The sequence below is a fragment of the Monodelphis domestica genome, chromosome 1, assembly GCF_027887165.1.
Source record: "Monodelphis domestica isolate mMonDom1 chromosome 1, mMonDom1.pri, whole genome shotgun sequence".
In the NCBI taxonomy this organism is placed as follows: Eukaryota; Metazoa; Chordata; class Mammalia; order Didelphimorphia; family Didelphidae; genus Monodelphis; species Monodelphis domestica.
The window spans coordinates 158,965,493-158,986,492 of NC_077227.1; the positions used below are offsets into that span (position 1 = coordinate 158,965,493).

General features: G+C 35.6%; 1 protein-coding gene across 5 annotated transcripts in view; it reads left to right on the forward strand.

Moving 5' to 3' along the window:
* MAP2K5 (mitogen-activated protein kinase kinase 5) overlaps nucleotides 1–21,000 on the forward strand; it is a 316,196-nt gene that overhangs the window by 27,140 nt on the left and 268,056 nt on the right. The window lies entirely within an intron of this gene.

Here is a 21,000-nt window from a genome sequence, read left to right on the forward strand (position 1 = left end):
GTACTATACAAACTATTTGACATAATAAACAAAGAAAGAGTTCTACCAAATTCCTTTTATGACACAAACATGGTATTGATTCCAAAGCCAAGCAGGTCAAAAACAGAGAAAGAAAACTATAGACCTATCTCCCTAATAAATATAGTTGCAAAAATCTTAAATAGGATACTAGCAAAAAGACTCCAGCAAGTCATCACAAGGGTTATTTACTATGACTAGGTAGGATTCATACCAGGAATGCAAGGATGGTTCAACATTAGGAAAACTATCTGCATAACTGACCATATTAACATGCAAACTGACAAAAATCACATGATTATCTCAATAGATGCAGAAAAAGCCTTTGATAAAATACAACATCCATTCCTATTGAAAACACTAGAAAGTATAGAAATAGAAGGGCCTTTCCTAAAAATAATAAACAGTATATATCTAAAACCATCAGCAAACATCTGCAATGGGGATAAACTAGAAGCCTTCCCAATAAGATCAGGAGTGAAACAAGGATGCTCATTATCACCTCTATTATTTAACCAATGTACTAGAAACACTAGCAGTAGCAATTAGAAAAGGAAAAAAATTGAAGGTATTAAAATTGGCAGTGAGGAGACCAAGCTATCACTCTTTGCAGATGATAATGATGGTCTACTTAAAGAATCCTAGAGAATCAATTCAAAAAGCTAGTGGAAATAATTAACAACTTTAGCAAAGTTGCAGGATACAAAATAAACCCACATAAATTATAAGCATTTCTATATATCTCTAATCCATCTCAGCAGCAAGAATTAAAAAGAGAAATTCCATTTAAAATCATCCTAGACAATATAAAATACTTAGGAATCTATCTACCAAGACAAATACAGGAACTATATGAACATAACTACAAAACACTCTCCACACAATTAAAACTAGATCTAAACAACTGGAAAAGCATTGATTGCTCATGGGTAGGACAAGCTAACATAATAAAAATAGCAATCCTACCCAAATTAATTTACTCATTTAGTGCCATACCCATTGAACTACCAAAAAACTCTTTTAATGAATTAGAAAAAAAAACATAACAAAGTTCATTTGGAAGAACAAAAGATCAAGGATATCCAGGGAAATCATGAAAAAAAAAATGCAAAGGAAGGAGGACTTGCCATCCCAAATCTCAAACTATACTATAAAGCAATAGTTTTCAAAACAATTTGGTACTGGCTAAGAGACAGAAAGGAGGATCAGTGGAACAGACCTGGAGTAAATGACTTCAGCAGGACAGTCTATGATAAACCGAAAGATCCCAGTTTTTGGGACCAAAACCCACTTTTTGATAAAAACTGCTAGGAAAATTGGAAGACAGTATGGGAAAGATTAGGTTTGGATCAACATCTCACACCCTACACCAAAATAAACTCAGAAATGGTGAATGACTTGAACATAAAGAAGGAAACTATAAGCAAATTAGGCGAACACAGAATAGTATACTTGTCAGATCTTTGGGAAAGGAAAGACTTTAAAACCAAGCAAGAGCTAGAAAAAAATCACAAAATGTAAAATCAATAATTTTGATTACATCAAATCAAAAAGTTTTTGTACAAACAAAACTAATGCATTCAAAATTAGAAGGGAAGCAACACATTGGGAAACAATCTTCATTACAAAAACGTCTGACAAAGGTCTAATTACTCAAATTTATAAAGAGCTAATTAATTAAATTCTCCAATTGAAAAATCGGCAAGGACACGAATAGACAATTTTCAGTTAAAGAAATCAAAACTATTATTAAGCACACGAAAAAGTGCTCTAAATCTCTTATAATCAGAGAAATGCAAATCAAAACAACTCTGAGGTATCACCTCACACCTAACAGATTGGCTAACATGACAGCAAAGAAAAGTAATGAATATTGGAGGGCATTTGCCAACGTTGGGACATCAATGCATTGCTGGTGGCGTTGTGAATTGATCCATCCATTCTGGAGGGCAATTTGGAACTATGCCCAAAGGGTGCTAAAAGACTGTCTGCCCTTTGATCCAGCCAGAGCACTGCTGGGTTTGTACCCTAAAGAGATAATAAGGAAAAAGACATGTACAAAAATAGTCATAGCTGTGTTCTTTGTGGTGGAAAATAATTGGAAAAAGAGGGGATGCCCTTCAATTGTGGAATGGCTGAATAAATTGTGGTATATGTTAGTGATGGAATACTATTGTGCTCAAAGAAATAATAAAGTGGAGGAATTCCATGGGAACTGGAACAACCTCCAGGAATTGATGCAGAGCAAAAGGAACAGAACCAGAAGAACATTGTACACAGAGACTGATACACTGTGGTACAGTCGAATGTAATGGACTTCTCCATTAGTGGCAATGCAGCGATCTTGAACAACCAGGAGGAACCTAAGAGAAAAACCACTATCCACATCCAGAGGAAACACTGTGGGAGTAAAAACACCAAAGAAAAACAACTGCTTGAATACATGGGTTGAAGGCATATTGTTGGGGATGTAGACTCTAAATGCACATCCTAATGTAAACAACAACATGGAAATGGGTTCTGATCAAGGACATATGTAATATCCAATGAAATTGCTTGTTGGCTGAGGGAAGAGTGGGTGGAGGGGAAGGAGGGAAATAATGTGATTATGTAACCAAGGAATAATGTTCTTAATTGACTAAATAAACTTATTCAAATGGAAAAAGAGATAATATTATTACAAAACACCCCCCCCCCAAAAAAAATAAATAAACTGAAGTGAAAAATAGTATGCTTTGATCTGTATTCCAGCTCCAACAATTCTTTCTCTGGAGGTGGATAGCACTCTTTGTTATAAGTCTCTAAGAATTGTCCTGGATCATTGTATTGCTAGAGTAGCTAAAATCTATCATAGTCCATTATTCAACAGTTTGCAATTACTTTTTACAATGTTCTACTGGTTCTTCATATTTCTCTCTGTATCAGTTCATGTAGGTTGTTCCAGTTTTCTGAAATCATCCTGTTCATCATTTCTTACAGCACATAACTGTTCCATCACCATCATATACCACAATTTGTTCAGCCATTCTCCAAATGATCGACCATTTCTTCAGTTTTGAATTCTTTGCCACCATAAAAAGAGCTGTTATAAACACAAAACTTGTAACAATGTGAAATCTTTCTTATTTCAGGTTGGATATGTGTATGCATATCTGGCAACTAAAATATGACATGTTTTTACCAAATCCTTTTAGTATAAAAAATTCTATGCAGACAAGTTTCAAATGGTACTTATTTTTCATGTGTGTTGCACAAATAGTACTTTTCTTATCAAATACTGGGCATAAAATCTCACAATTCTTTGTGACAGCTACAGTTGTCTTGCTTTAGTAAAATCTGGCCTTTGCTAGCTCTATTGTCCTTACTTAACCTGTATATCTGAGGCTATCATCTAGAGCTTTCACTGCTGTCCTGTGATTTGCTCTGGGTAGCACTGACTGCTACATGGTATCATAGGAGAACAGTAATCTGATACCCTTCTCTGATGTACAACTCCAACTGCTGCCAACGTCTCAGTAGTAGAATACTTTTTGAGAACTGGAACTTGAGTTTTAAAAAATCACCTTTTTACTTCTTTTCTATTTTTATTTAAAAATTTTTAGTTTTTTAACTCAATTTTATTTTATTTTTCAAATTACATGTAAAATGAGTTCTCAAAATCTCTTTCTCTCTCCCCCTGCCCTGCTGAGATGGTAAACAACCTGATAGAGATTTTACATGTGCACTGATGTAGGCATTTTTATGTATTAATTCTTTTGTGGAAGGAAGCTTGGACAAAAACAATTAAGAAAGAAAATGAAAAAAGTTTGCTTTGATTTGGATTCAGATTTCATCAGTTCTTTCTCTTGAAGTAGATGATTTTTTTTTATCATGAGCCCTTTGGGATTGTTTTTAATCCAGTGTATTGCTGAGAATAGCTAAGTTATTAACAGTTATGCATTGTGCAATGCTCTCCTAGTTCTGCTTATTTCACTCTGCTTCAGTTCATGTAAGCCTTCCCAGATTTTTCAGAGCTCTTCCTGCTAGTCATTTCTTAAAGCACAATAGTGTTCAATTACAATCATATGCTATAATTTACTCAGCTATTCCCCAATGATAAATATCCCCTACTTTCCAATTCTTTGTCCCCCCAAAAAGTTGCTTTAAATATTTTTTGTATATATAGATCCTTATTTTTGTTTTCTATTTCTTTGGGACACAAATCAAGTAATGGTGTAGGTCTGAATCAATCTCCAGAATGCCTGAGTCAATTCACAACTTCCCCAGCAGTGTATTAGTGTCTCAATTTTCCTTTTCTGTCTTAATAGCTAATCTGATAGGTATGGGCTGATACCTTAGAGTTGTTTTTATTTCCATTTCTCCCAATTAATAATGATTTAGAACTTTTCTCCAAACTGGAGAGAGCTTTAATTACTTTGAGAACTGCCTGTTCATATCCTTTGACCATTTATCAATTGGGAAATTACTTGTATTCTTATGCATCTGAGTCATTTATCTATGTATTTGTGAAATGAGGCCTTTATTAGAGAGACATAAAAATCTTTTCACCATTATGATTACTTTGTATTGTTCTTCGGCCTGTTTTCCCTTTTAGATTCTGAACACCACATCCCCCAATTTGTTCTCTTTGTTGTCAGCCCCATTTCCTCTTCTCTTAACCCTTTCTTCTCCTAATTTTCTGTAAGGTAAGATTGATTTCTATACCCAATTGATTATGTATATTCTTCCCCCCTTGAGCCAATTCTAATAAGAGTAAGGTTCACACTCCCCTCCTCAACTCCCCCATGTTCCCCTCCACTGTAAATGATCTTTTATGCTTCTTTTATGTACAGTAGTTTACCCCATTCTATTTCTTCCTTATGTAAACGTTAAATTTTCTCAGACTTGTGAATGTTAAAAGATTCTCAGACTCTACCTTAGAACATTTGGTTAAGACCATTCCTCATTTTAAACAATGAAGGTACTTGATCAGGAATGTGAGAACTCTGACCTTATTCCACACATACTTAAGCATACTTTAGGGGAAGATAAAGTTGTAAACTCCTTACTGAACAATGAAAAAGTACTTAACTCATACCTATCATGAGGCAAAAACCCTTAAGCTAAGTACCTATAAAGGTCAGACAACTTGTGAATTTATAAGGAACAAAGAGCTGAGAAACTTACTCAGAGCTTTCCTGGTGTGAATTACTCCAAAGTTCACACCTTTTTAGGCGTGAACTAAGAATGGTCTGTCCTTTGGAAAACATCTACTGTGATTGGTAGATGGAAGAACTTAGGGGAGGTGACATAGGAGAAAATGCCCTTCAAAAGGAGACGAAAAGCTCTCTCTAAAAACAGTCAGCTGGGAAAGGCTGCCTTGAATGGTCTCTCTCGAGACTCTCTAGGGGACATTTCAGATGGATTGAGCTGGTGAAGTTAGCTGAGATGGAGCTGGCCTGGTGTCATTAGAATCCTTTCTTGGACAGATCTTGTGGTGAGTGATTAAGGACTGACTGATCTTTTCTCTTAGGGCTTAGGCCTGGGTTGGCCAGGACTGGCCAGGGCCAGCTTATCCTTTTCTCATAATTTCCTTTTTCTCTCTTTCTCTCTTTCTTTAATTCCTCATTGTATTATTAATTAAATTCTCTATAAAACCCAGTTGACTTAGGTATATTCATAATTGGGAATATTTCCCTGGCGACCACCTTATATACTGATTTAAAAACAAGACACTATAGTGAAAACAAATTTTCTGCGGTCACAATTTACTCATCCACTCTTTTATCTACAACAATTTAAGTTTTCCACTATTTTAATCACTACAGTTTATTCCAACCAACTATTTTAATTATTACACTTACCCGTCTTCTCCCAATGCATTCCTCTTTATCACCCCTTAATTTAATTTTTTTTAGCTATCATCTCATCATATTCAATTTAACCCTTTGCCCTCTATGTATACTCCTCCTAACTCCCCTAATAATGATGAAGTTCTTAGGAGTTACAAGAATCATCTTCTCATGTAGGTATATAAATACTTAAACTTATTGAATGTCCTTTTATTTTTCTTTCCTGTTTATGTTTTTATGCTTCCATTGATTCTTGTATGTAAGAGTCAGATTTTCCATTTAGTTTTGGTTTTTTTCACTGGGAATATTTCAAAAAGTCCTCTATTTCATTGAATACTCATTTTCCCCCTGAAGGATTATGCTTAGTTTTGCTGGGAAAGTACTTCTTTATTTGAAGTCCTAGCTCCTTTGTCCTCTGGAATATTATATTTTGTGATTCTATATTGTGATTATATATATACATATATGTATATATTTGTGATTATATATTGTGATCCTTTAATTTGGAAGCTGCTAAATTTTGTGATATCCTAATTGTGACTTCACAATATTTGAATTGTTTCTTTTTGGTTACCTTCAGTATTTTCTTCTTGACCATGGAATTCTGGAATTTGACTATGATATTCTTTTTTTTAAAAAAAGTATTTATTTATTTGGAATATTTTTCCATGGCTACATGATTCATATTTTTCCCACCCCCTTCTTTTCCCTCTCCCTGAGCTGACAGGCAATTCCACTGGATTATATGTATATCATTGTTCAAAACCTATTTCTGTATTATTCACATTTGCAATAGAGTGCTCTTTTAACTTGGCTATAATATTCTCAAGAGTTATTCTTTTGGGTTCTCTTTCAGGAAGTGACCAGTAGGTAAAAAGGATTTCTTTATTACTTTTCTCTAATTTAATGGGGGACCTGAAGGTCCTCTTACCATAAAGATGTGTAGGGATTAACCATCCCACAGTGACAGGGAGGAGAAACCATAGAGACAGGAAGAGGAAGCCATAGAGACAGGAAGTGAGGTAGGAGGTTATAAAAAGGGCCCAGCATCAGTTGGTCAGCCTGTCAATTGCTGACAGTTGCAGGAAGTTGGCTGCTAGAAGTGAGTTGCTGGTGGGGTGGATTGGTGATTAGTTGGTAGTTGGCATTTAGTTGCTGGAATATAAAGGCAAGCCTGAGCTTATTACTGAGAGGACTTTTAACTTTAGCCTTTGGAGGCCTTTGTGCCTTTTGGGGTTTTTTGGTTTATGGTTTAGGCTATTAGGTTTTTTCCCCTTCCTTAAACTTTTTGGAAGGTGACTGGTCTTCATTGATTGACCTAATTAGGGTTGGATTAAACACTAGTTGGGTTGGTTTTGATTGAGCTGGATTGGGTTGGAACTTTGTGGTGTGTAATTAATTTCTGTACCCTAGAACTCCAATTACTAGCATCCCATGTTCCTTCTCACTTGTTACATGTTGATGTAGGGAGGATATGTTTGGTGTAGCCCCACCTCTTGCTCTTTTTTCCTATGATCCTGTTTGGTGGAGGTGGTGTGAAGTGAGTGGCAGGAGAATCTACTCATGTGACCTCATAATTTTTTAGATAATTACCTTTTAATTCCTTTACTTCAAGTGATTATTAATAAACTTTATAAAATATAATTCTTGGAGTGTTGGATATTAATTTAAATCTTACATTTATGGCGACCAGAAGTCTGGAATTTTAGAACTTTACTAAGTGAGTAGATCATTAAAAAAAAAATACAAACCCCTTTTTCTCTCCTGCCAGGGCCTTCTGGCCCCATATCCCCCCAATCTGCTGCTCCTACTGCCACTGCTACTTCTGCCTCCCTTGCTAACTGCCTGCAGGGTCCTTGCCGAGCCTACAGCCTTCACTGCTCCTACTGCTGTTGCTGGTAAAGTATTAACCCCTCTTTTCCTTGCGTTGTTAACACCTGAATGCTATCTGTGGCCTGTGTGTGTGTGTGTGTGTGTGTGTGTGTGTTGTTGTTGTTGTTGTTGTTTTTTAGCAACAATTAGCCTCTAATCCTCATGACTCCTTTCAACTGGGGGAAGCTGCCCACCCCCCCAGCTACCATCTAGCAGCTCCAGTTTTTGTTGTTGTTGTTGTTGCTGTTACTAGAAGATATTAATTATTGGGCTAAATTGAGAAAGTTTAGCCTTATTTTAACTCCTAGAAGTTTGCCCTCTTTAAGGCCTTTCCTAAACCCCGATGTGGGTCTCAAATGTTGTAGCCACTTAAACCCTTTTTGCTCTCCCAGACCAGCTCAGAAGCTCTGAGGAGTTTTTACCTTCATTGTGCCTGAAATATAAAGCTTTTGTTTTCCCTCATTAACTTAGCATCCAGGCTAAAGCCTTTCAGCTGCCCTCTATTCAAAGGCTGATTGGTTTCTGCCTATCTACTAGCCTTGTGAGGTCTTTACTCCTAGCTAGTGCATACTAGGCTAGTGCCACCTACTAAAAGGAAGTAGATTTTCACCCAATTTAATAAGTAGAATTGCAGGAATGGTCCAGTTTCCTGCATATCACAAAAAGCTCCCATTCTGAGAGAGCATTACAGATCTTGTGCAACTCAAAGTTTTGGGGTGTCTTTTCTTACTAGTGTTTCTGAGTGCACTTGTCCTTGTGATTAGCATGAGTAATCCTGAGATTCAGGGAGGAGATTCATCTCCCTACAACCCTTTGCCATTTTGACCTGCCCAGTCTCTATAACACACCTAATAGGAGGTTCATCCACTCTATGCCCAGTGTGGGTATGGGGAACCTCAGAGGTGTGACCAAAGGAATCTAGATGGATGATGATACTGGGGCAGGGAATGAACCTTAAAGAGTCTGGAGGTGAATTTTTAGCTTTTCAGACTCCATTGCTAACTGTTTCAGTTTGTTTCCCTCCAAATAGTGAAGAAGTCTCTGTAATACAGCTATTGAAATTGGAGAAAAGGACTCTTAAATTCAGTGCCTATATCCTGTCACATATATTTTATTTGCTGGTTATTTTAAAATTTAATTTTGTTTCTTTTTAGTTGACATTGATCTAATATAACATATTCTGTTACACTGAATCATTTTGAGTTACTGTGTTTTGGCCATTAGGTATATGTACTATTTTTATTTGTACCTCCACCTATGACTGGACTGGAGAAAATACCATTGTAAAATTCCATAAACCACTTGCTCAAACCCTTTTCTGTGGCAAAATCATAGGTCTTTATAGATCCATCAAAGTCACATGCTGCCTAAATGGCCTTTTGTTCCTTTTTGCCTTTGTTAATTGACTCATAGATAGTGATAAATGGACTCCATCAAACTGGTTACAACCTGTATACAACCTTTGGAGAATTTAATGACCTAAAAATTTCAATTAATTTTAAGGGGTCTTCATAAGTGATTTTTCAGGATACCTAGGAGCACCACTACCTCTCACTGATCATTTGTCTACCTTTGAGTTGTTTGTAACAAAATCTAAGGTTCCATTTAGTAGTTGAATTGCAGTGCAATAGCAGTATTATATGCCCTACTTCCACATTTATTAAAAATGTAATGGATGAGACATCAGAAGTGATTTTCACTATTATAGTCCTCACCTCCACATTACAATGGATGGGACATATAAAGAATATAAAGACATGTCTTTTACAACTGTTACAGCCTCATACCAGAGGAGGGAGGTTTCCCAAGGGACTTGACTACCTCATAATGGGTTATAATCTCATCCAGGAGGTGGGAAGTTTTTCCCAGGGGCCTTTGTAAACCACTGGATGTTTTTGCTTTTGTTTTTTATATATTTGTAACTCTTCAGGTTACTCTACCCTTCTAGCACAATGATCTAGATTCTTGGTGACATTTTAGACCCAAAAGGTTTTCATCAGGAGTACAGTGGTATGTGTTTTTCTGGGCTCCTCTGCCAAATTTTGGAAGAATGGCAGTAATAGACTTTGTTAAAAATACCTCAGCCAAGATTGAAAGATTGGCTAGATCTGGAGAAGTCGTGACAAGTATCCATGAGCTTCAAAGATTTTTTTTTTAATGTCACACCACAACTCATGTGAATCCTATATGATAGTGGGTTTTTTGCTATTGTCATTAAATGGGCTCGTGTGATTTGGGTACTTCTTTGAATATGTATTACCTGTTATACTATTATTTTATAAAACTGTTTCTTCATGAAAATCATTTGCACTCTCACTGTGGAATAATGGCCAAGTTAAAAAGGAAATGGATCTTATTTTGGGGTGAGAAACCTTTGTATTGCACCTCTCCTTGGCAAACACAGTGTGTCACTGATTGTGAACTATATATTTTTGATTTAGAAAAAAAATTTATTATTGTTTTTCTTTGTATGTACAATAGATTATTTGAGTTTTCTTTACTCTCTCTTTTTTTATACTTGAAGCACGTTACCAATATTAATGGTTCTTTGATTTTGCACTAATATAAATGCTCAATATCCAATAGTCCTAATATTAACACATACCTTTAGACTATGGAAACCTGCCATTGATTGTTAAATATTATGGGACTTTGATTAATGATTGTGTCTGATTCCAGGAGAAGGGAATCACAAAAGAGTCATTATACAGTGCCAAGAAGCATAAGGTCAAGGAGACCAATCAATCCTAGTGGGATTGATGAGAATCTGTGCCAAGACAGAGGACTTGTTTTGTAGTTTGAGGAAGCAGCTGTTTGACAACATCAGATGCAGGATTTCCCTGTGCCAGGTTCAGACCAAGTACCTCGATTTGGCTATAACTCTGACTCCCCTATTCCTGACAGTGAAGGTAAAATCAGATCAGGGAATGATATTTCCCATTTGCTGCAAAAAAAATCTAGTCCTTTTTCTTTCTCCTTCATAATGTGGCAATTTTCTGTAGTCCTGGCTGCTGATTTGGTAAGTGCATATTGCTGCAATGGTCCTACAGGGTTGTGGGCCATAAATCACTTTATTTTGGACCCTGATTCTAGGACCTGTTATGGGCTTACTTATTCTTCCTTACTCAGAATTTTTTTTTACTATTTAATTTTCCTTTTGTTTTTTTCTTCTAATTTTTAAAATGTTTTTTTACTTCTTTTTACAATTGATTCACATACCTTGTAACTCAACCATGTATCCCTGAGTGATCTGTGTGTTTGAAAACATCCTCTTCAGGGGATTGTAAAATTGGAATATAATTCTACATTTATAAACTTTTTCTTGTTTGAGAATAATTTTAGGATAAGAATCTTGCTACCTTCTCTAATAAAAAAGGTGAACTGTTTGTAGAAGGCACCATGGAGATGCATGAAACCTCACATTGCACCAAAATATCCAGAGTGTACTTTCGGATATAGTGAAATTGAACTGTGGGGGGTTGAACTCATTTATTTTGAATATACACTCTTATGCCAAGGAAGACTGCCCCCAATTGGCTTTTTGTCAATGGGCCTAGCAATCATTAGTTTTGTTCTCTTTCTTTTATTTCCCTCTTATCCCCAAATTATTGTAATTTCCCCTTAGAAAGTGCAATATTGTATATAACTCTAATTATAGATCTTTAGAGATATAAGTTGGTTAGGTGTACTGATTCCATGAGGAAACTAGGAATTTAAATCTGGGAGATTTCTCCATGCTCGTTTCCCATGGGAATCACAGGGGAAATTTTGTAATTAATTTCTCTACCTTATAACTCCAATTCCCAGTATCCCAAGTTCTTTCTTACATTATGTGCTGACATAGGGAGGATATAAGTTTGGTGTAGCTCTGCCTCTTGTCCTCTCTTCCTGTGACCCCGTTTGGTGGAGCTGGTGTGAGGTGAGTGGCAAGAGAATCTATTCACATGGCCGTATATTTTGTTAGATAATTACCTTTTTATTCCTTTACTTCAAGTGATTATTAATAAACATAAAATATAATTCTTAGTGTGTTGGATATTAATTTAAATCTTACAGTGGTGTGGTTGTTATTAACAGTAGTTATAGGCAGTTATAGATAAATATAGGCAGTTTTAGATAGTAATTATAGGCAGTTACAGATAGTTATAGGATACCTAGTGTAGACATTAGTAAATTTCTTTCTCTACCTGTTTCCTTTATTTCCCTCCTTTACTATATTCATTTTACTATATTTTTTTACTATCTCTATTTTAACTAAACTAAATTGTTAAATGTTAAAAGATTCTAGAAGTTTTCTTTTCTCTGGCTTAAAGGGATAATATTAATTTACAACTTTACTATATTCTCATTAAAACTTAAAGTTATTAAAAGCTACACTTTTATTTTTGTCAAACCTCTAATTTAATCTTTACAAGTAGATTCTTTCAATTTTTATTTCATCTTTGGTTTCTAGAATATCAGGGAAGTTTTCCTTAAAAATTTCTTGAAAGATGATCTATAGACTCTTTTTTGGATGATGGCTTTCAGGTAGTCCAGTAATTCTTAGATTTTCTCTCCTGGAATTATTTTTCAAGTTATTTTTATAATAAAATATTTCACACTTTCTTCTATTTTTTTCCATTCTTTTGACTGTTTCTTGATGTCTCATGGAGTTATTAGCTTCCTCTTACCCTATTCTCATTTTTACAACATGATTTTCTTAAGTGAACTTTTAAACTTCCTTTTCCATTTGGCCAATTCTACTTTTTAGAGTTTTTTTCCTCAGTGAATGAATTTTTGTTTTTCCTTTTTATACTTTGGCACATTCTGCTTTTTTTCCTGTTCTTCTCCTTAGTGTATTTTTGTGCCTCTTTTTACCAATTAGCCCATTCTGTTTTTTAAGGTATTGATTTCTTCAAAATTTTTTGTGCCTCCTTTATTAAGCTTTTGAATCTTTTTCATTATTTTCCTGTACCATCCTCATTTCCCCCCAATTTTCTTCTACCTCTCTTATTTGATTTTTAAACTTATTTTTGAACTTCTCTGTTAATCCTTTTGGACTTATGAACAATTCATATTTTTCTTGAAGGCTTTGGATGTGGCCCTGTTGACTTTGTTATTTTATTCTGAGTTTGTGTCTTATAAGATTAAAATGAAATATCCAAATACTCTCAAGTATTATTTTTATAAGATTTATTAATAACATTGAAGTAAAGTGAGAGAGAGTGTGTGTGTTTTTCCAACTGCAGGAGCAAGGAAAAAAAAGATCCTGAAGGTGTGGTTACAAAACTTTTTAACAATTTAACATAAAAGTGTACATGAGGGCGTAGAAGAAAGGAATTCTGGGGAATGGCCTGGGGTACAAAATTCCAACTACATAATTCTCTCTGGGATCCTTTGGGAGACAAGTCACCCCAATTGATCATGTAAACAACCAAAATTATAACTAACTAGAGGTATATACAATAATTTGGGGATAAAAGGGTAATAAAAGAGAAAAAGAACAAAACTAATATTAGGTGTATTGACAAAAAGCTAATTAAGGAGCAATACCCTTTGACATAAGAGTGTACATTCAAAATAAATTCATTCAAGCCCCCATGGTTCAAATTAGCACATCCCAAAGTTCACTCTGCATCTTTTGGTACAGTGTGTGGTTCTTGCAGGCCTCTTCATGGCTTCCTTCTCCAAACAGTTCATTTTCTGGATTCTGGGAACTAGCAAGTTTCTTACCTTAAAAATATTCTTTAAAAAATGGAAACTTTGCATTATTGGATAATAAAATATTCCCCTCCTGAGGAGGATGGTGAAAAACATAGGGAGTACCCAGGGATACATGGCTGAGTTAAGAGATATATTAAATCAATTGACAAAAGAAAATAAAAAACATCTAAAAATCAAAATAAAAGAGAAAATAAAAACTTCTGGATAAAATATAAAATATCAAAATCTTATGTGTAAAAAAATCTAAGTAAGGAAAAATAAACTTATGACAGGCCTTTGAATCAGGGCCCAATTAAACTGATTTAAGCAATTATGCACTTACCCAATACCAGTAGCCAGTACTACGGAAAGTTTGCCACACTTTGAAAGACAGAAAAGGGACTAGATTTTAACAGCAAATTGGGAAATAGCATATCCCTTTTCTCTCAGGGATATGGGAGCCAGGATGTCAGGATTTAGTGAGTTGCTTTATAGAATGTGACTTAGGGTAGTCCTGCATCTAACATATCTCAAACAGCCGCAAACTTGAGCCTCAAACAAGTTCAAGTCTTTTGTGTCTTGGTGGAGTCTCTCATCAATCCCACCGAGATTGGTTTTGGTCTCTGACCTTGTACTTGATTGGTACTATGCAGGTTAGCTTTGGCTTCTTTGGTACTGTGCAGTGACTCTCTTTGTCTTCCCATCTCCTGGAATAAGACCGAATCATTAAGCAGTTTTAAATTTTAAACAATTAATGGCAGGTTTCTATAGTCTAAGGCTTTTGAGTGTGTATTGACATTAGGGGCTAATGGACATTTTAAAATTACCCTAGTGCAAAATCAAAAAACTTTTTATTACTGGTAACGTGCTTAAAAGTATAAAAAAATGACAAAAAATTAAAATTCAAATACTATATTGCACATATAAGAGAAAATAAAAATAAAAAAATGTTTTAAAAATAAAAAAAATATATAGCTTAGAATCAGTTACACACTGTGCCAGCCAAGGAAAGGTAAAATGCAATGGTTTCTCACCCAAAATGAGACCCATATCCTTTTTAACTTGGCCATGATCCACAGTGTGGGTGCAAATGATTTTCACAAAGTAACATATTTATAAAACAGTAGTACAGTAGGTAATGCACATCCAAAGAAATACAAAATTGCCAAAAATCACAAAAGGCACATCAGCTTCTCTAAAGGTTACTAATATAGGGTTTTTCAAACTAGTTTATGGAGTTTTATAATGGTATTTTCTCAGGTTCAATTATAGGAAGGTACAAATAAAGACAGTGCAACAGAATATGTAGCTATTAGCCAAAACACAGTAACAGAAAGTGATATTGTGTAACAATATAGATTCACCAATATATAAACTTAAAAAAGAAAATTAAATGTTAAAACAATCTGCAAAGTTAAAAAAATAAAGAAATACAACAAGTATGATATGATCCAGTCACTCATTATTTATAGAAGGTACTCTCTTCACATGTGAGTAATGGATCCAGGAGTCCTTTTCTCCAATTTTGATATCTGTTGGAGTGTATAATAGAACTTGGAATGGACCATCATAGGCAGTTTGAATTGCCCCAGTGCCTAAGAGATTATTAAGCATTTTCAACTTTCAGGGTTATATGAGGTTCATTACTATTGGAGGGAGGGTAGTGGATAGGCATAACTGGCATGAAAACATCAGGGTCTGGGAAAACAAAGGTTTTACCCTCTGATTTCAGTGCCCTAATCCCCCCCAACACCTTTATAAAGATATTTGGATATTACCTTGGGCTCCTCTAGGTTGAGGGGAATTCTCACCCTGATTATAGTGTGGACGAGCCCCACTTTGGATATATTTTTGTTGGGTATTTTGCTGTGAGTTATCATTTGCTTAATTTGGATTATTATTTCCATAATTGTTATTTCTATTTGCTTGATTCCAGTTCCTACATATATAATATAATGGTATTTTCAACATTATGTGACCCTTTTTTGCACAGAAGTGGCATGTAAATAATCGATATTTGGATTCCTGCAAAGGGGCAATGGCCACTCGCTGGCCTTTATTCTCTTTTTCTTTCTTTATTTTTTATTATCAAATCTTTCAGTTAAAGATTTTAGTTCCTTCCTTAATCTTTCTACCAAGTCATTGGTCTCCACATTATTCTGTTTATGGCCTTTTGACACATAAACTGAGACCCTCCTTATTTCCTCAAGGTCCATATTAGGCCAGTTTGGGCAGTTTGTCTTAAAATAATCTTGGATCACTTTACAATAATTATTTACTGTCTTCTAATTTGCCTGACATCACTCTCTTTGAAAAGGTCAAGGTGTATGTATCTACTTCCTAGCTCAATAAGTCTATCCATAAACTGGGAGGGAGTTTCATCATCTGATTGCTTAAGAATCTCAAACTTGGTCCATGTATCTAGCCTATCAGAGCAATCTTTCATAGTTTTTAACACTGCCTCTCTAGCTCAGCATAGTTGTAAATATTCTCCCTCATCATTTATATCCCATTTAGGATCTTGCTTAAGCCAATGAACTGCATTCCTTCCCCAGACATTAACAAGAGAAACAATTTTTGTTTTTCTCTCTTTCTATCAAAAAGGCTTAGAGTAAATTTTGTGTATCCACCCGTGAAGGATCATATTTGGGGGAAAAAATGTTTTCCAGCTTCTTTATTATGACCACAGGTCATCCTCAAAAGTAGGAATATTTTGCTTGAATTTCTTAATATCTTGGGGTTTAAAAGGTTTGTGGTTCCTTAAGGTCACCACCTCTCCATCCTTATTTAAGGTGTTCACTTTCCTTAAGGAGAAAATCCCTTAACAGAATTAGTTGTGGTCTTTGTCTTTTGGATAGATATCTGTGTTGATACAGAGAAAGTAAGGGTAAGGGTAAGGGTAGGGGAGGAGCTGGTGAAGTGAGAGGGTGGGGTTAGTTTGGGGATGGGAAGCATTGAGGGCTGGGAGAAGGGATGGGGTGGGCAGGGCACTGGGAGAAAGAGCAGGGGAGGGTGGTCAGGGGCTGGACAAAGCAAGAGAGGAGGTATTCCACCTGAGGCATAGGCGGGGAGGAATCTTCTTTTTGCATCTTGAAACCAGGCAAGGATTTTTCAAAATTATCAAATCAGGTCTACATTTTAAGTAGGCTAGTATTTTTTGTCCCTCCCTCCCTCCCTCCCTTCCTTCCTTCCTTCCTTCCTTCCTTCCTCCCTTCCTTCCTTCCTTCCTTCCTTCCTTCCTTCCTTCCTTCCTTCCTTCCTTCCTTCCTTCCTTCCTTCCTTCCTTCCTTCCTTCCTTCCTTCCTTCCCTCTTTTCCTTCCCTCTTTTCCTTCCCTCTTTTCCTTCCTCCCCCCTTCCATTCTTTCCTCTCTTTCTCTCGCCTTTTTCTTTTCTTAAGATACTGTTAAAATTGTCCTCTGCTCCCATGGTGAAGGGAGCACTATTCCAAAGCTTCAGGTTCTTTGTGCAGCTGCCTTCAGACCTGGCACTGGGGATCTATCTACTTTCCATTCTTCCAAGATGGTATGATGTAAGAAGAGGTGAGTTTAATACTCTCCATGCCTGTGCTCTGATCTATAGGTAACCACAAGCATTCTTTTCCATTTTGGAACTGTGACCAGGGTTCCCTGCTCCCCTGTGGCCAATATTTTTGTGTGTTGGTGTTCCTTCTTACCCTAAGACCATGCCCTAGGACTGCTTCCTGGATCTGGGTATGGGCAGTGGGATATGAGTTTTACACCCAGAACCAGTGGAGGAACCCCTGTAATCCCCTTCTGAGCAGTTGTCCAACTTCCCATACTGCTTCTAGCTGAGAGCCCTGGAAGCCTTTTCTGCTGATTTAGCCACTTCCAAGCCCAGTTTCCATGGTAGAGTCTTCCTTGGTGTGCTGCTTTTCATTACACTTCCACTCCAGTGCAATAGATTTTTCGTGTTAACCTTCTAAGTTGTTTTGGACTGGAAAATTATTTCACCCCTTCTTTTTGTGTTTGAATATTGCTCCAGAATTTGTTTTGAGATGTTATAGTTGTTTGGAAGGTTAATTTGGCAGAGATCAGGTGGGTCTGTGTACCATCACCTCCATCTTGGCTCCCTTCTCCCCCCCCACCCCCATGTCTCATTTTTCATCTTGTATTTCTTCTTATAGCCCTTATAGCCATTCTGCTGTATTTGCCAATCATCCACAACCTGAAGAGAACAGAAAAAATTGTTTTAATGCCTCCTAGCTGACTTATTGAATAGAGTGCTCGACCTAGAGTTAGGAAAACCTGAGTTCAAATTTGGATTTCAACACATAGTAGCTCTTTGAACTTGGGCAAATCGCTTAATCTCTATCTGAGTATCTTTAATTAAATGGAAATAATAATAGCACTTACCTTGAAGGGTTGTTGTGAAGATATTTAGAAACCACTTCACATAATTCCTGGTGTTATAGTGGGCACTATATAAATGCTTATTCCCTTACCTTTCTTCCCTAATGAAATACTATAATATCTGGTGGAAATTCTAAACTCTAACCCACATTTTAATTTGTCTTTGACTTCACATTTTTCTTTAGGTATCATTATAGTTTTGGTGTCACTGCCTTTGAAATAAAGCATTAGTATCCACATTAGTTTGGCTTGACCAGTACTGTAAAATGAATTCATGATTGGCTAATGCTACTACCTCTTTCAAGGAAATAACATCTGTTTGGTGCTAATTAAAATATGTCATTGGAGTATTGTCAGTCTACACTTGAAATTTAGTTCCGTATAGGCAGCATTTGAATTTCTTGGTGACAACCCACATCAAAGCTAAGAACTCTCTATGTATAGAATAGCAGCAATATAGGCAGCAGTTTTCTGATGGACATTACCCTTTTGTTATAAGACTGCTCTTAAGGTTTCTAAGCTAGCATATGTTTGCAGAAAAAAAAAGTTTGGATTTGGTTAAATGTGTAAAGCAATTGCTGAAATCTTTAAAAACTTGTTCATTAATTATCTGTTCAAAACTCTCCAAAATGACTCCAAAGTGTTTATGGTATATTGAATTTTCATGCCCTTCTATTTTTAGTTCTCTTCAGTTGTATATCCATGAGTCAGATCATTTAGTATTTTCACAACAGAGTATAGTTCTCTACAAGTTTGTGATAGTAACTTTCCAATTCTTGAAAGTTATTCAATTCCATTAATTCTTTGGATGTCATGATGTAAATGGTGATTCTGTTTTCTCTGGATGTGGCTAACTTTTTGCCTTAAAATACTGTATGTTGTATGACAAAAGCTGTGGAAAATAGGCACTTGTAAATTAACAGTTGCAGACCCTCCTTCTCTACTTGAATCTGATATCTTCTCTTGGCATACTCTTTCAACTTGCCAAGGAAATCAAGTTTTGCTGGCTAGAGTGGTTTCTGAACTTTTTTGGACTTCTTCTTGCAGTGATTATATCCATTAAGCTTTTAAAAAAATATATATATAAATATATATATATATATATATATATATATATATATAATAAAGGTTATTTTTTGCTTTTGTTCATTTAATAATTATCAAACATGAATAACTCATTCGCATAGATAAATTTGAAATTGTTGGCAATTATCTTCTACTTGCTATTACTTTTTCTTCTAGTTTGATGATTTTGACCTTTTCTCTAACTAGGTCATGGTCTGATTTTAACAGCTGGTCTTGATTTCACTGTTATTTCTGTCTATTAAGACAATTTTGCTTTTTTTTTTTTTTTTGTGATGCTCAGTGCTTAAAAAATATGGCATCCTCCAAATCTGTTCTTATATAAAACATTTGATGTATATATGTGAAACTTCTCTGAAGTCTTAACAATTTTTGGCCTTTTTATTTCTTTATAAAAATAAATTGAATAAACATATTAGAGTTTATACATTCTAATGAACAGTGTTGTGTTTAAATCAGTCTCTTTGTGAGGCTGTGCTGCCATTGCACAAAATATTTTAGAATTCATTTGGAATTGTCTTTAGAGCCTGTTGTAAATTTTTGAGGGAAAGTCATCACTTGAGAGTATTCTAAACTGGAATCAAATTTTTTTACAGCAAGTTTCTTTGCCAAAGGGTTAATTCTGTAATAGAAAAGATATCCCCTCTCCCCCTCCCCCAGAAGTGGACTCTGCGGTTTATGAGGAAACACTCTTTTCTCTTCCTTTCTCAAGTAAGGGGGCTTATAGGGAACAACAGGATGGAGAACTGAGTAAGATGAGGTGAGAGGGATGAGGGTTTCCCTAATCTATAATGAGAGATAGGATTATGGGAAATGTCAGTCCTGTCACAACTGTGACACAAGAGATTGTCAAGGAGATGGAGGACAACTGTTTAATCTTCTTTCTTCTACCTTCAACTCCAATCTCAAATATACAATCAGTTCTTCTGGTTCAACTACCACCATCAGCCACACAAAAACCTTCTTCTTGCCTCCCCTCTCCAAAGCCAAGAGCCTTCAGCCTAGGACAGAAGCTAACAGAGTCCAGTTCAGAGCTTCTTCCCCCTTTGGCCTGGCTTGCCTCCAATTCACTTTCCTGGGAACATTCTATTTGGAATCTTCACCTTGATTGACAGATGAGGTCCCCAGCTTTCTGTCTTGCATGCATGAAGTTCTTTCTTCCTTCATGCCTCTTCCACAATTCCCAAATATATTGGGAACTGAGCCAAATTTATAAAAATGAGAGCCATTCCTCAGTCAGTAAATGGACAAAGAATTTGAACAGATAGTTTTCAGAAGAAATGAAATCTATCAATAGCCACATGAAAAAATGCTTTAAATAACTTTTGATTAGAGAAATGCAAATTAAAGCTATTGTGAAGTACTACCTCACACATATCAGATTGGCAAACATGGCAGAAAAGGAAAATGTCAAATGCTGGTGGGGATGTGGAAAAATAAGGGCACTGTTGTATTATTAGGGCACTTGTGAACCATTTCAACTGATATTAAGAACATTTTGTAACTATGCCAAAGCAGTATAAATCTGTGCATTCTCTTCGACCCAACAATACCACACTATTAGGTCTATATTCCAAGGAGACCAAAGAAAAGGAGGAAAGACTTGTGTGAAAATATTTATATCGGCTCTTTTTGTAGTGGCAATGAATTGGAAATTGAGGGGATGCCTATTAATAGGAGAATGTCTGAACAAATTGAGGTGGATGATTATGAGTGAGTACTATTGTGCTATAAGAAATAAGCAAGATGATTTCAGAAAAACCTAGGAAGCTTTCTTTCTTGAATTGATGTGAATCAAAGTGAACTGAACCAAGAAAACATTTGTACACAGTAACAGTAATATTATAATGATAATGAACTGTGCAAGACTTAACTACTTTCATCAAGATAGTGATCCAAGATAATTCTAAAAAAATCCTTTTTTCCCCCCACTTTTTCTTGTGGGGTATATGTGTGTGTTTGTGTATATACAATATATGTATATGATTGCTCTCTTGTTGCTTACTTTTTTAAGAGGTGAATGACAGGTGAGAGAGAAGGATAAAATTTGGGACTCAAATTTTTTGAAAGTGAAAGTTAGAAAATTTTAAAATGTAATTGGGAAATATTTAATTAAATAAAAAAATTTAAAAGAGTATTTAAA